Consider the following 16,261-nt stretch of genomic DNA (forward strand, 5'->3'; position numbering starts at 1 on the left):
ACCTTCCCACTTTCCTTATTTAGTGTGGAGATGGTGAGGCATTGGGGAACTCTGCTTGGAGAGGCCAGGGACTCCTCCCTCTCTTACCTGCATATGCCATGTAAACTCTTGTGGGCGAAAGCAGCCATAACCCACATCTCCCTGCTGAGGCTGACTTGTGTCAGGAGCACACCAAGTACCGTGGGGAGAGAAGGATGTGTGTGGGCAAGGATAACATAAGACAGAGAGTGGCACCTCCCAAACTGAGATGATTGACAAGGGAGCACCACCAGCAAATTGCAATCTACCATGTAGTACTTGGGCATTCCCACCCCAAGAAGGAAGATATCCAAGCACATGGCTTGTCTCAAGCTAAGCAGAGGCCCTGATTTTATCTCAGAGTCAATGGACAACGAGAACCAGACCTGCCTGCAAAATACCCGGGGAGTTACAAATCCAAATACGGTCTTGTCTTTGCTGTTTCGGGAGCCTGATATATGTCAGTCCCTTTGGTGGGGAGAAGCTCAGGAGGAAGTTAGGCTCTTTTGGGCAGGCTGCTGCTTCTGCTGTGGTCCCCAAGATTCAGTGATTCGCATTCCTCGGTTTACCGTAAAATTCAAACAGTGCCATCCATTCGGTCCAGATTCTCTGGCCTGATCTAAGGCAAACAGCACCCAGTTTGGCCTCCACAGCTGTTTGTGCTGTCAACTGGGCAGCACTTTGCAAGATGGGTTAACGGATTTAGGACTAAATCTCTAAAGGGGCCTCCATCTGGTCTCCTGTTTCTCCTGCTTTAGGGCTCAGGGTTTTTGCACCAGTAATTGCCCTTGGACATCAAGTGGCCCATTAAATGGCTAGATTTACCACTGCTGAACCGGAGCTTCACTCAAACAAATGTTCCCCCAGTAAGCAACTTGTCAGTTGTGACCTCAAGTTGCTGCTGGTCCCAAAATAATCCAACTAATAGTCCAGTTAATAAGTTATAAAAAAATTTCCCAACATCCCTTCTCCTCCCCTCTCTATAACTGTTGGGGTTCTAGATGTTTAAAAATAAAGTCTTTCGCATAGGATGTGGCTCAAAAACAAGCAAGATTTCTATTTGAATTACCCCTGTTAGAGAGAGCTCTTTGGGGGGACCCTGGAAGATAACAAAATCATGTAATTGTTATTCCCAGTCATCCAGGCCAAGGGTAAGGCTACTGAGGGGGCTCCGTGGGTTTGGGGATTTTGTGACCCCAGTCCTTCCTTTGCAGCCATGTGAACTACCTTCTTGATTATTAAGAACACAGAGTGACCTACAAAAAGCCGCAGGTTTCATGGAAATGAAAGATCCACAAACAAACACAGCTGGTTTCGGCTTTGATGCTGATAAACAAAGCGAGGCAGAGCAGAACCGCAGAACGAAAATCAAAAAAGCAGATTGAAATAAAGAAAAGAAAATCCTTTTTTCCCTTAGCCTGCAGCCACAGGAGGGAAGGCTCCAGGAAGCTCTGGGAAGGGCAGCGTTTGAGAGCAGGGCTTCCTGGAGAAGAGTCTGGCAGCCCTGGGGCTTCCTCCTGGTTCACGCAGAGGCCTCCACAGGCCTGACTTGGAGGCACACTGGTGCACCGGAGGTGACCCGGGCCAGGGTCGGGAGGGAGCGGGGACTGCAGAGGGTTGGGAGAAGGACCATGAAGAAACCAAGAGGGGGTTTATTTTCCCAAAGAGAGGCGGCCCTTGGACTGTGAGTCTTTGCCTTTACTTTCGACGCAACTTCAAATCAACTTAGGCCAGCACAAAGGTGGATCCCAGCCGTGATGCTTAGAAAATGCTATTCATAACTCCCATATTACTTTGGGATAATAGTTTAGTGTAACTTTATATTAGTCTATTTGACTATGATAGCATAACTGCAACTATGACTGAAAGCATCTTACCAGATATTTCCCCATTCTAAATTCACAAACACAAGAACGCAATCTAAGTTGGTCATCGAGTTGGTGACCTATTTAGCCATTATTAATTTCTTTAGATAAGAACATTTAAAATAATTGTCATTTCCACCTGTTCTTTTAAAGAAGAATCACATTTTTAAAACTAGCCTTTTAACTTAAAAATCTAATGTTCCAAATTTTTCACATTTGTGACATAATACGAAGCTCCTTAACCCCCTCTCCTCTTACTGTAGGAAAGAAAATGCAAATGCCTTGAAAGGAGTATCATCTTCTTCTTCTTTCTCTGCATGAGGCAATTTAATTTAATGCACTAAAAAGTTTTATTCTGAAACATTTCAAATATGGAGAATAAAATTGAAAATAAAATTTAAAACACGTATGTAGCCACCATCCAGTAAAATAAATATCAACACTTTGCCATATTTTCCTCAAAATTTTTTCTATGAACAAAAAAGAAATATAATTGAAATCTTCCTCCCACTAATCCATTTTCAGTCTATTTCCTCCCCTAGTCCTGAAGTAAACACTAAACTGAAGTTGGGGATATACATTTAATACTGTTGCACTCTACGTATTCATTCACTAATAAATGTAGTAAAAATTTGCAAGTTTTAAAATTTTAAACAAATGCTATCATACTGCATGTATCATTATATAACCTGCCCCTGCCCCTTCCTTTCCTTTCCTTTCCTTTCCCTTCCCTTCCCTTCCCTTCCCTTCCCTTCCCTTCCTTCTTCTCTTCTCTCCTCTCCTCTCCTCTCCTCTCCTCTCCTCTCCTCTCCTCTCCTCTCCTCTCCTCTCCTCTCCTCTCCTCTTCTCTTTCTTCCTTTCTTTAGTTTTGCTCTTGTTGCCCAGGCTGAAGTGCAATGGCACGATCTCGGCTCACTGCAACCTCTGCCTCTCAGGTTCAAGCGATTCTCCTGCCTCAGACCCCCAAGTACCTGAGATTACAGGCACATACCACCATGCCTGGCTAATTCTGTATTTTTAGTAGAGACGGGGTTTTGCCATGTTGGTCAGGCTGGTCTCGAACTCTTGACCTAAGGTGATCCACCCGCCTTGTCCTCCCAAAGTTCTGGGATTACAGGCTTGAGTCACTGCACCCGGCCTGCTTCTTTCATCCAACATTATGTTTTTGCAATCTATCTATGTTAATGTAGTTGCATTAATGCACAGCGCATTTTCATGCTGTGAAATATCCTATGGCATAAACATACCAGAAAGTCTATCAATGAATATTTGTATTGTATCAATTTTTTTGTGTGTGTGATTACCAAGCTTTAATAACCCTAATGGTACATATCTTCTTGTACATAGACCCAAGCATTTCCCTAGGGTATACACTTAAAGGTCACATTGCTATGTCATAGTCAATGTTTAATTTAAACTTGCAGAACTACTCTCCAAAGTGGTTGTGAGATCCACACCAGTAGAGTGAGGGCAATGTTCCTTCTGTGCTGTGTAGAGTATTTTCTACCTTGCCTGCTGAGCTGGTGATAATACTATTCAGCGGTTTTTGTGTGCCAAACCTTGGACTAAGCTATTCACATGTACTATCCCACTTAATCCTAGTAATGACCTTTTAAAGCAGGCCTTATCAATCCCATTTCACAGCCAGGGGTAAGAGGCTTGGAGAAGGGAAGCCACTTACACAGGGTCAGCCTGACAGCCAGTGGTGGGATGGTAATGGTAACCAGCTGTGGCTAGCTGCAGAGCTCTTAAAAAGTAAATATCATTGCCTATTGCCTTCCAAACTGCAAAACATCCTTTTTCATTGACCAGACACATGATTTGAAGCCGTAAGTATAACAAAGTTATCCAAGTGCCTAAAAACTGGCATATACATCCCTAGGCTGAACCCAGAGCCTGCCTCCTTCCTCCCGACTTGTGGCTAGCGCAAACATCAAGGTCGTTTCCTGGTTGGATTTCCCCAAGAAACCGGCTGAAGACTCCCAGCTGGGTGGCATCAAGGGCAGGCATGCTGGCTTTCAGAGCCCAGAAGTAATGATGTTCACAGTCCCCAACCCCTCCTTCCAGCCAGGACCTCCTCACTATCAATCAGGGTGATGTGGAGTGCATCAGTTACATGAGCCATTTGGAGCATTTTTCCAAGAGAAGGAACAACATCATAAAGCGTCGGCAACTGAATCAGAAAAAAGCTGTCCTAAAGACGACTTTCCACTTAGGCCCCGGTAAGCCGAAGGAATGTTAAAAAGACACACGAACCTCAGAAGTGAAAGCAGAGAGCGAGAGGGAAATCCCCCTCGGCCTGATGAATCAATTCCAGAAAAACCCTCTCACCCGTGCTCCATCCATCAGCACCAGAGTCAGAAGATGGGAAACATTGGCTCTCACTCTTAGCATGCCTGTGTTAGTTACCTAACCTCTGAGTGTGGTCGAAGGACGCTGATCCTGGGACAGAGACCAGAAAACCCTGACTCAGGATTAGAGCACATCACAAAATTGGGGCTCCCCCTTCCCACAAGGGGATCCGGAGATGCTGAGCTCCTGAGAAGATGGCTGCTTGACCAGAGCTGGGCTCCAACGCTTCAGTTTTTAGTTTGAGTTCAAGTTCACGCCAGCTGCAGCAATCCTGCACACTGGCTACATCAGCCCGCCTCGAATGTGTGGGAACACTCCAGGAAGACCAGTAATCATGGCTTGGGGCATTTTGGAGGACCATTTTGGGGGTAACCATATTCCAATACAGAGGGAGGGTAGGGCAAGCATTAAACACAGGCTTTGGAGTCAGCCGGACCTCAGTTTGAATTCACTTATTAGCTGTATAACTTGGGCATGTGACTAACTTGAGACTCAGTTTCCTTGGCTATAGAGGAGGTAAAGCTGGGTGCAGGGGCTCACACCTGTCATCCTAGCACTTTGGGAGGCCAAGGCAGGAGGACTGTTTGAGCCAGGAGTTTGAGACCAGCCTGGGCAACACAGTGAAACCCAGTCTCTACAAATCATCAACTTCAGCTGGTTATTGTAAGGATTTTAAAAACCATGTGCTTACAGCACTCAGCCCAGTGGTTGGTGCGCAGTTAAACGAGCGGCTTACTGTGATGGCAACTCTGTGAGAATTGGAAAAAGGCACCCTTCTTCAAGACACGTGACGGTCATTTGGCAGAAATAATTCTGCACCTCTTCCATGACTACGCCGGAATGTTGCCTGCTGCGGCTGTGCAGTGGACAACTTGCATAACCATGAGTACTGGCCTTGCACATGGTAAATGCTCAATAAATGGTAACTGATATTTTATTAGTAAGGATAAAAACCACCACCACCTGAGGCCTCCATGAGGAGTCCTTGGGGTGGCACTGGATTCCTGAAGGAGCTTATACATGAATTCTTAGCCTCCAGGAAAAGCAGAACTCATGAATAGAGGCATGGGAGGGGCAGTGAAGGGAGGGCAGCAAGAGTTGTCAGGCAAAAGTCCCAGCAGGAGGCGGTGCTTATGATTCTCAGGTCAAGCCCAAGAGGCAAGCCTCATTAGTCAGGGGCAAGGTGAAGTTCTGACTTCAACCAGGAAGGCATTTGGGGCTCGGCTGACCTCCCAGGACTGCACTGAGGAGTACATGGGGGCAACAATGTATGGGAAAGAAAATGCCCTGTGCAGCACACTGAAGGGTTATTACTGCCTTTCACTCCCCCATCTCCCATCCATGAAAACCTTCTCCTCCCTGCAGCCTTGGAAAGTCTCACATTCTCAAAAAATCCTTTTAAAAAATCATGTATATTGTTTTACACAAAACTAATTATAAAAAGAAGACAATACATTTTTTTGAAGGTGGCAACGTCATTCAAAAAAACAAACCAAGGATACAAATGGGCAATTGTAGGACAACGATGTCCAATGAACAAATGAAAATAAGTGAAATCTAAGTAAGCGAAGTAAAAAGTAAAAAGCATGAGATAATTTTCCATTCATCGTGCCCTGTGTGGCACATTGGGAAAAAAATAAAGACTGATGATATCCAAATTTGGTGAGGTTATGAGGCGACAGGAGCTCTCCCATCCCGTTGGTGGGTGCATAGGGTGCTTTCAAACATCACAGAAACAAATTTGGAAGTCTTCATTAACATCTAAAGCGAGCACATCCTCTGACTCAGAAGTTGTCCTTCTGGGAACTGATTCTACAGAAATAAAAGCACCAGTATGTATAGTGAAACATAAATGATGTTCACTGCAGCCTTCTTAAAAAAAACACGAATCAATCTAATGCCCATCGAAAGGATATAACTGAATAAATATGATTTTTCCATAGAATGGATGCTACATTAGAGACCAGAGGTACAACTGTACGCACTGACCTGAAAGGAGGAACTTGATACAGTATCAAGCCAACTGCAATGGCCCAACAATGAAAACTGCCCACCACAATTCTGTAAAACTTACATATGTACTTATGCGTGTAAATGTGGATATGTGTTTGAAACTCAGGAAAACATTGGGAAAGACATATACCAAATTGTCCACAGTGGTAGCATCTGGTGTTGTAATCAAACTGCCAAGACGGGTTGTGGAGGACATTAATGTCCTGTTTTATAGCTCTATAACAGTGTTTTTCTTTGAGACAGAGTCTTTCTCTGTTGCCCAGGCTGGAGTGCAATGGTGCTATCTCAGCTCACTATAGCCTCCGCCTCCCGGGTTCAAGTGATTCTCATGCCTCAGCCTCCTAAGTAGCTGGGATTACAGTAGGCACCCGCCACCATGCCTGGCTAATTTTTGTATTTTTAGTAGAGATGGGGTTTCACCATGTTGACCAGGCTGGTCTCAATCTCCTGACCTCATGATCCACCCGCCTCGGCCTCCCAAAGTGCTGGGATTACAGGTGTGAGCCACCGCACCCAGCCATATCTCTATAGCTTTAAGGGACAGAATACTTGTGGTTGATTTTCACTCGTATCTTTTAGCTTTTTTTTTTTTTTCCAAACAAATTTTGAAAGCACATGCTTGTTATAGAGCAGTTGGGAACCTGTGAGAAGTGTTTTCTCATTTTTGTGTTTTGTCTCTTCTCTTAGGATTGCCTTCTGTCAGGTAAAACCTCATGTCTTCACCTTTGTGGGCCCCAGCACTGTGATGGGGAAGTGAAGTCTGGGGTACAGCAAACATAGAGAATCCTTGGACGTTATGGCTGGAATGGAACCCCTCAACTAGTTTAAATGAATGAAAACTGAGTCACACATTTTGTTTTCCGGATGCGGACACTGAGACCCAGGGCGCAGGCAGGGCCTGGAAGATGTTGTTATTCAAGCAGACCAGGAGCTATTTATAAGGAGAATAACCCCTCAAAACAAAAGTGCATGTGTGTGTGTGTATGTGTGTGTGTGTGTGTATGTGTGTGTGTGTGTATGCGTGTGTGTGTATGCATGTGTGTGTGTATGCATGTGTGTGTGTGTGTGTGTGTGTGTGTGTATGCGTGTGTGTGTGTGTATGCGTGTGGTTTTGACCAAAGCAGCAGCTGACCGAGGCCCAAACCAAACATCCACAATGAGGAAAAATAAGCCCAAGTCTTGAGTGGGTCCCGGGGGTCTCCCAGCCAGGTTCACTGCCAATCACTGAACTCCTTTTCTTTGCCATCAGGCACCCCATCCCCATTATTCTTGTCCTTCTTCTACCCTGTGAGGTATATTCTATTTTACCCATTTCACCAATGAGGAAAATGAGGCTCAGAGTAGGTAATCCTGTTGGGGAAGGTCACACAGCATATATGTGGTGGAGGCAATTCTGAATCCAGTTATGTATGTTTAATGCTGACACATAGCTTCTCAAGAAAAGCTACTTCCCTGTCTCTAAGGCCTTTTTCTAAGAGCCTTTGTAGAAAAGAACGGTGCTTGAAAAGATGCCAAGGAATGACTGGTGAGGCTTCTGGGGCTGTTCCAGTGTGTGGGCATGGGAGGAAGTTAGGATTCTAGGTGACCCTACAAAACGGGAAGGGTGACTGGGCCAGACTCAGCCTTCCTTGAGCCTCTGGTAGCTCATGAACGAATCTGGCTTCCTCAAAGTCTGCCGCCAGAGCAGTAACAAAAGCAGCTCTTGCTAATTCAGTGGCTGGGGCCACTGTGGACATATCCCCGTATCTGGGCACAAGCTTCACTCATTCATTCCATTTTTCTCATCTGTTGAAAAGTACCTGACTGGTAAGCTTTTGTTTTGAAAATAAACACCCTTTTGGATTCCACACTTTCTAGGCCAATCCCTTCAGCCTTTATTGATGCTTGTATCTCTCCCCTCTGCCCTCTCCTTCTGGGAAGCTATTTTTCTTTCATTCTTTTGGGATTTGGCTGACAATCGATTTCTCCATGCTGGTAGAGTCATGGGGAAAGGCAAAGACCTCATTCAGGAGGGGATGGAAGGGAGGAGAGGGTAGAAAAAGGTGAGAAGGAGGCTCTGCCTCTTTATCTGGAACCTGTTTTTCATCTCTCTTTGTCTTGCCAGGTCTTCAGCTTCTTGTCTACAATGATGAAGTGTATTTTTTTCAACAGCTGGAATGAGAAATGACTAAATCACCTTGGATCAGATTACTGAAGGGAAAGGAGCTCATTTATCTAAAAGCCAGACCAAATACGTGTAGACACCTACGTAGTTAAATCACAGCAGCTCTAGGTAGTTAAATCAGCAGAAAGCCCCCACCCAGATCTACTGAAAGTATCTCCCTTCACCTACCCAGCTCTGGTAGCTGATATTCTATACTTAGAGAGTCATTTGCTTAACTATTGTGCCTGTTGAAATGAACATAGGAATAACAGTACTTTACATTTGCAGAGGATGACAGGGTGTTTGAAAATTTTTCCTATCTCCTTCTATTCACTCATTCAAATAAATTCTGTAAGCACCTATTGTGTGCCAGAACTGAACAATATGATGGTGCTACAATGGCAAGCAAGAAAGATACACTGTGTTGTGCTATGGGAGCACAATGATAGGTTAACTAACTAGACCTGGGACTACATGCTAGGCCCTTGACTCCTCAATCCAGCACTGCTTTCATCCAACTACCTGTCACACTAATGTTAGGGTGGGAGGAGACACTGTGTTTTAGCATCATCCTTGCCTTGGTGCAAATCAGTCCGCTGGTTCATTTCTATATGATAACCATTTGAGAGCAGGGATGGGCATGGATACAGAGAGGGAGGTCCCATGGGGGTGTGGGAGCACTGAAGGGCCATCCATGGGATTCCAGGGTGCATAAGGGAGATCCTGGGAGGAGAACCCAGAATGAAAATAGGATGAGAGGATGTACAAACACACACCTTCTTTTCTTCATGGTGCCCCTTGGCAAGTATTTTAATCATCTCTGGCTGACTTCCTCCCCCATTTCGGATGGTCGTTCTTGTTAAACTCTCTCCCAAGCTCCTTATGTCTCCAAAACATCTCTCACTTTCATTAGAGATCTCACTTTCCCTTAAGAGAAAGTCAAGTCCATCTAGCATGTGCCTCACTGATGACACCTTTCCTCCCCTAATAATATCCCTGTCTCCCCACTTTTCCACGTGGGGGTGGGGCAGGTACTTTTATGGGCCAATGAATTCCTCCTCACACCTCTCCCATTTCCTGCAGGGTCAAATATCTGAATCCTCTTGCTTTTGTATCTGAAGACTCAACCTCTTCTGGCTCCCTCCTCTTGGTCTTTGTACAAAGAGGCCCCATTCTCCCCTGTCTAAAAAGTCTTTCTACTCTGGAGCCTCCTCACTCTCATTCCTCCATGTCTGTGGCCTTCACCCCTTCGTCTCTTAAGTATTTCTCGACTCTCCATCTTTCGCCATCCCAGTGATACTGTGTCAGATGCCAGCAGTGACCCTTCAGTGCCAGAAGTTACGGTCCTGCCCAGCCTTCTTCATCCTCACCCTCACTTTCATGCTTAAAGCTGTGACCTTCCTCCTGTGCCTGGAACTGTCTCCCTCTTTTACTTCTGTGACACAACACTCCGATTCTTCCCCACCCTTGCTGTTGGCACCTTTTTTTCTCTTGTATTGTCTTCTTTGAGTTCCTTACTTATATATGCAAACGACTACAGAAAGAAGAGTTGGCAAAGAGATGGCAGATACATGTTCAAGGAAAGACAGAAGAACATCAAAGTGTCCGTTGTCCTAAAGTCTCTTTAGGATGAAGATAGATGGCAACAGGATTACATGATTCAGAATAACACTGTTTAACTTTTTAAAAGACAAATCTAGGATTGAAAACACAATTGCCTGAATGAACTGGGCTTTTGTGGTTTGCTGCCTATTATGGAATTTTGCTAAGAAAGAATCTCCTAGTGGCTGGAAGTCCCAAATAGAAACTGGGGGATTATAGAGCAGGTAGTTTTATCATTATCATTATCATTATTATTATTATTATTTGAGATGGAGTCTTGATCTGTAACCCAGGCTGGAGTATAGTGGTGCGATCTTGGCTCACTGCAACCTCCGCACCCTGGGTTCATGTGATTCTCCCATCTCAGCCTCCCGAGTAGCTGGGACTACAGGCATTGTGCCACCACACATGGTTAATTTTTTGTATTTTTAGTAGAGATGGGGTTTCGCCATTTTGGCCGAACTGGTCTCAAACTCCTTACCTCAGGTGATCCACCAACCTTGGCCTCCCAAATTTGATGTTGGAATTACAGGCATGAGTCACTGCGCCTGGCCAGTCAGGTAGTTACAGATAATTCTGCTTCTTCTCAAGTTCTTTGATTACATGATAACCTTTCTCAGCCTTTTTCAAAAACCCACCTATCACCACCAGCAGCATTATCTTCAACACCATCCCATCAACACTCTTAACACTACCCTCCCCCAACCATAATCATTCTCATCTTCACCACCGTAATTCCCACCACTACCTTCATCATCACTGTCAAATGTCATTGAATGGTCCCCTACTAAGAACCAGGTTCTGTGCTGAGCACTTCACATATATTATCTCTCTTCATGTTCATATTAACTCTGAAAAGTCAGTTTATAATTTCAGTTTTATAGATGAGAAAACCAAAACTCAGAAAGGTTCATTAACTTGCTTAGAAGGACCCAGCAGTTTAAAATATGTTCCCCACTAATATACACAAGAGAGTTTATTAATCCAAAATCAAGATATCTGTTTAAATGTCAACCAAAAGATTGAGGTAAAAAAGACATTGATATGACTTGCTTATCTTTAACAGGAGACACTGAAACTAAATAGTGGTTTAATAGCTTCTCCTTAGCATTCTGTCTCTAATGGACTTTGCAGGACTATTTTAGGTTGAAATTTTTCCTGTCCAGTACCAAAGCTCTTCAAAGATTCTATTCCCATCCCTTACCCTTTTGGGAGATGGTTGGGGAGAGAAAGGGAGGTGAAAAAGTCCTCTTGCAAATCCTTTTCCAAAAATCTTTGGCTGAACAAAGACTTTCCCATTTAAGAGCAGGTGACAGAAAGATTTCTCCCATAGGCAGCGCATTAAGGCTCTCTGCAGAAGTAAACAAATCTGTTATGATGAAAGCCGGACATTCCTCAGGGCCAGGATCTAATGAAAATGTCAGTGTTTTATGCAGTTTAAAAACTGACAATTCAACAGTTTTACAGGAGCTATTTAATGTTTATCATCACTTACAAGGGCTGAAATGCAGACAAAGGGAAGGGCAACTAAAGAAACCAAGTGGATCTTTGCTTAGAAACTGCCATGTTATCTATAACCCATGAGAGTTTGGCAGTTTATAAATTACCAGGCAGCCTCAGGCAATAAAGTGTAGGTCTTAGCAAATGAAAGTTGGAAATCCACACTCCATGATACAATCATCATAGTGACCATGCTTTGCACTTTCATTTACACCTCACCGCATTAAACACAAAACCACTGGGGAGTGAGGATACTAGAGAAAGCCCTTAAACTAACCTAAGGTGATCCATTAAAAGCTTCTGAGTTCTTGCCAAATTGTGCTTTAGATACTATCAAGACCACTAAGAACAGAGAAATAGAATATGTAACTTCCAAACCAGTAGGGGGAAAATAGAAATAAAGAAAGCACAGTCAATTCAAATAGGACATTAAAGGAGAGGTGGGGAAAAAAAGGAGAAGTGAAAAAAGGAACCATAATAAGAGAACATGCAAAATAAGAAGAGTAAGTCCAAATAGATTAGTTACAATAAATATAAATAGCTTAAATTCACCCATTAAAAGACAGAGATGCTGGGTGTGATTGCTTACATCTATAATCCTAGCATTTTGGGAAGCTGAGGCAGGAGGATTGCTTGAGCCCAGGAGTTCAAGACTGGCCTGGGCAACATAGTGAGACCCCATCTCTACAGAAAACAAAATTAGCTTGGCATGGTGGCATGTGCCTGTGGTCCCAGGAACTTGGGAGGCTGAGGCTAGAGGATCACTTGAGCCCATGAGTTCAAGGTTACAGTGATCTGTGATCATGCCATGCACTCCAGCTGGGGTTATCGAGCAAGACCCTGTCGCTGAAAATAAAAGAAAGTCAGTAAAAAAAATTAAATCTAGTTTTATGTTGCTTTTAAAATGGAAAATGGACCAGTGACATACAAAGGCTAAAAATAAAAGGTTGGAAGAAATATGCACTTGCACTTATGAACAGAAATGTAAAAGCAAGAGCATTAGTAGAGATGAAGGAGATTATTAATGAAAGATAAGAACAACCTACCGGGAGCTACAACATTAGATGATGACATGACAAAAAATGACCGAATCCATAATGATTTTGAGGATTTTAATGCTAATCTCTCAGAAACTGAGCAGTCACCAGCTAAAACATTAATGGAGATTTAGAAGATGTATTAGGTAATTTATAAGCTTCATCTAAAGAATATACAAAGAACATGCACCCAAAGAGAGAATTCTCTTCAAGTACCTATGAAATATTTATGAAAAATTGAACATGTGCTTGGTCACTTAAAAATCTCAATGAAATCCAAGAAGTGTTATTACGTACTTGATATCTGCACTTCTCTGTTAAAATAAGAATGATTTGGCCAGGCATGGTGGCTCACGCCTGTAATCCGAGCACTTTGGGAGGCTGAGGTGGGCGGATCACGAGGTCAGGAGATCGAGACCATCCTGACTAACATGTTGAAACCCCATCTCTACTAAAAATACAAAAAATTAGCTGGGTGTGGTGGCGGGCGCCTGTAATCCCAGCTACTTGGGAGGCTGAGGCAGGAGAATGGTGTGAACCTGGGAGACGGAGCTTGCAGTGAGCCGAGATCACACCACTGCACTCCAGACTGGGTGACAGAGTGAGACTTCGTCTCAAAAAAAAAAGAAGAATGATTTTAGAACCTCACACATCAAGGCCAATCCACCCAGTTTCCACCCAGCCTAGAAAACAGTTCTCATTTTCTAAGGCTTGTCTTGGTGTTACCTCCTCAGAAAAATCTTCTCGGGTCACCTTAAGTTCGGTAGTTCTTCTCATTCCCAGTGACTCCTTAATAACTCTACTGTATCTTTCTTCATGCAACTTACCAGTTTCTGAAATCATCCTATTTGTTACTGGTTCACTGCCTCCCTGGCCCCACTCTTTGAAATATAATGTATTTGCAACATCTAGCTCCTGGAATGGAGCCTGGAACAGAGTAAGCATCAATGAACATGTGCTGATGAAAGCCTGACTTGGCACCCTACAGTGACCCTAGCCCCTCATAGAGATATAGACCATGCTCCTAGAATAGATCACATTACATCAGGATTATTTGTGTTACAATCTCAGTAAGAGATAGTGAGTTTGTTGTCACATCCGCTTACATAATAGATCCTAAATACATGACTAAACTATGTCCTTCCCCATGCACCAAAAGAAGCCACAACTTGGGAAGCCACATCACCTGCTTACAGTCGCATCTTGCTAATGACAGAACCTGATTCCTGACTGTGAGCATTACTCTGCTCCTCCACGTGGCCTCCACGTCCCCTACAACACATCCTATTATGCGTGGAGGCTGCAAGTGAGGATAGAGAAGACAACTTGCAAATGTCTTTTTCACCAAATTCAGTGTTTCTGTTACTATTATATAGATACTAGCTTTTGCCAAATCTATTAAAATTGACTCAAATTATCATTTCTTATAATAACTGCATGTCTGCACAAGGACTGCATTGTCCAATTAAAGAAACAAAGAAAATAATAGCTCATTGACTCACAACCAGTAGTGTGGCCATATTATCAGCCCAGTAGTTAAAGAAGGAGGAATCACTGTGTGACCTTGGACAAGTTGCTTGTGGCTGAATTCTCAAGTTTCCACATCCATGAAATGCTCATAACGTTAGTGTTGACTATGCAGGCTGCTATGAAGACTAATTAGATTATTCCATTAAAGCACTGAACATAGTACATGTGTCCCAATGAGCTCGATAAATGTCCCTAGCATTTCAGACACCTGCATAGTCAACTTGATTCTTTTGCACTGGTTTGCAAGCTTTGCTCAAGAAACTGGTTTTTGATTACCTACCTTCCACAGCCCTTCCAGAGAGGCACCACTGTTATGGAATGAGTCTTAATATTCCTTTGAATCTGATTAAATCCAATTTCTCGCTGTTACAGTGCAGCTAGAAAAATCCTAGCCAATGCCAGATGTATTTGTTGAATGGCCTTTTTACTGAAGATTTCAGGAAGATGGGGCTGCTATAGGGGCAGCCAAAATCACAGCATTGATTAACAAAGGCGCAAGTTGTCTGGGGAACATTCTTCTCTGACCCAACCCTTCTTCCTCAGAAGGAGCTATTCTAGAATAGAAAGTTTCCACCGCAGACATCTGCTTGCCAGATCGGTCCCAACACTATAGCCATTGGTGAGAGCCATCGGGCAGTATAGATTTTCCCTTGGATTGGCAGCTACTTGAAGAAGGGCACAAGCAGGCTTCAAATTTATCATGGAAGTCAAGAGCAGTACAGTTTTGACAAGGACTCCCTTTAAACATCAAAGACTTCTGCAGACTCCTCCACCTAAGTGTAATTTTATTTCTCTCCAAATAAATGGCTGTTGAATAAATGACTAATAAGTATAACCTCCCCTGTGCACCAGAAGAAGCCTGAGACCTCGGGAAGCCACGTTGCTTGCTTACAGCCACATCTTTCTAAGGATAGAGCCTGATTCCTGACTGGAAGCATTACTCTACTCTTTCACGTCCCCTGCAACACATTCTATGATGCATGGAGACTGCAAATAAAGACAGAGAAGACAACTTGATACCTGATGATCAAAAGCTACTAGGAATTCAGTAATGTTATGAAATGCTAATGTATTTAAATTCAGTAATGTTTTTAAATTTTAGAACTCATAGTAGTGGCTATGCACACACCAGAGAAATCACACATGTATTTACGAGGCATTCTATTCTGGATCATGGTTCACTATGTGTGTGTGTGTTTGTGTTTTTGCAGATTCGAGGACTCCCAAGGGTCTTTAGTCCACAGATAAGGAGCTAAGTCATGGAAAATGTAGAATTTGTTCCCTTTAAACAGGAGGTTTTAAACAGCAGCACTATATCAATAGTGCTACGCTATAGAAAAGGAAGAGTGACTACAGTCATCTATAGTAAGAAATTCTCAGTTGGAATATTCATACTCAATAGGTGTAACATTTTGATCAGGTTGAAGATAATGACAATTTTTGCTATCAAATTATTTATTTTCATCTCAAGGTTGATCTTTACAATTGAGTTGTGTGGATGAATAGCGCCTTGGACTGGTAGAAGATCCAAGTTCTTTCATTTTCACCAGGAACTAACAACATAACATTTGACAAATCATATCGCTCTCTGGGCCTCAGTTTCCCTATCAGTGAAAAAGCCCATGTGAGGCACCAAGGCAGAAGACTATAGACATGACAGAAAATGGAAGGGAATTTCTACTATTGAGTACCCAGGAAAAATGCAGTAATGAAATCAAAGCCTGCATTAGAAGTAGCAAGGAGCGGGCCGGCGTGGTGGCTCACACCTGTAATCCCAGCACTTTGGGAGGCTGAGACGGGCAGATCATGAGGTCAGGAGATCGAGACCATCCTGGCTAACATGGTGAAACCCCGTCTCTACTAAAAATACAAAAAATTAGCTGGGTGCGGTGGCGGGCGCCTGTAGTCCCAGCTACACGGGAGGCTGAGGCAGAAGAATGGTGTGAACCTGGGAGGCGGAGCTTGCAGTAAGCCGAGATTGTGCCACTGCACTCCAGCCTGGGCGACAGAGCGAGACTCAGTCTCAGAAAAAAAAAAAAAAAAAAAAAAAAGTAGCAAGGAGCTGAATCACTACTCTAGAAAATATCATCAGAAAAATAGGCTGTAATCTTGTGAAGTTATCCCAGAATATAGAGACGTAATCTGTAAGGGACAACATGATAGATATGGGCATTACATAGTGAGAACCTGAGTATAATAGA

At 43.4% G+C, this 16,261-nt stretch overlaps 1 protein-coding gene across 15 annotated transcripts in view; it reads right to left on the reverse strand.

Annotated features, from left to right (window-relative positions):
• Positions 1-16,261, reverse strand: part of LOC105482397 (ELKS/RAB6-interacting/CAST family member 2) — a 981,466-nt gene that overhangs the window by 80,399 nt on the left and 884,806 nt on the right. The window lies entirely within an intron of this gene.

Source organism: Macaca nemestrina, chromosome 2, assembly GCF_043159975.1.
Source record: "Macaca nemestrina isolate mMacNem1 chromosome 2, mMacNem.hap1, whole genome shotgun sequence".
NCBI classification, from domain to species: domain Eukaryota; kingdom Metazoa; phylum Chordata; class Mammalia; order Primates; family Cercopithecidae; genus Macaca; species Macaca nemestrina.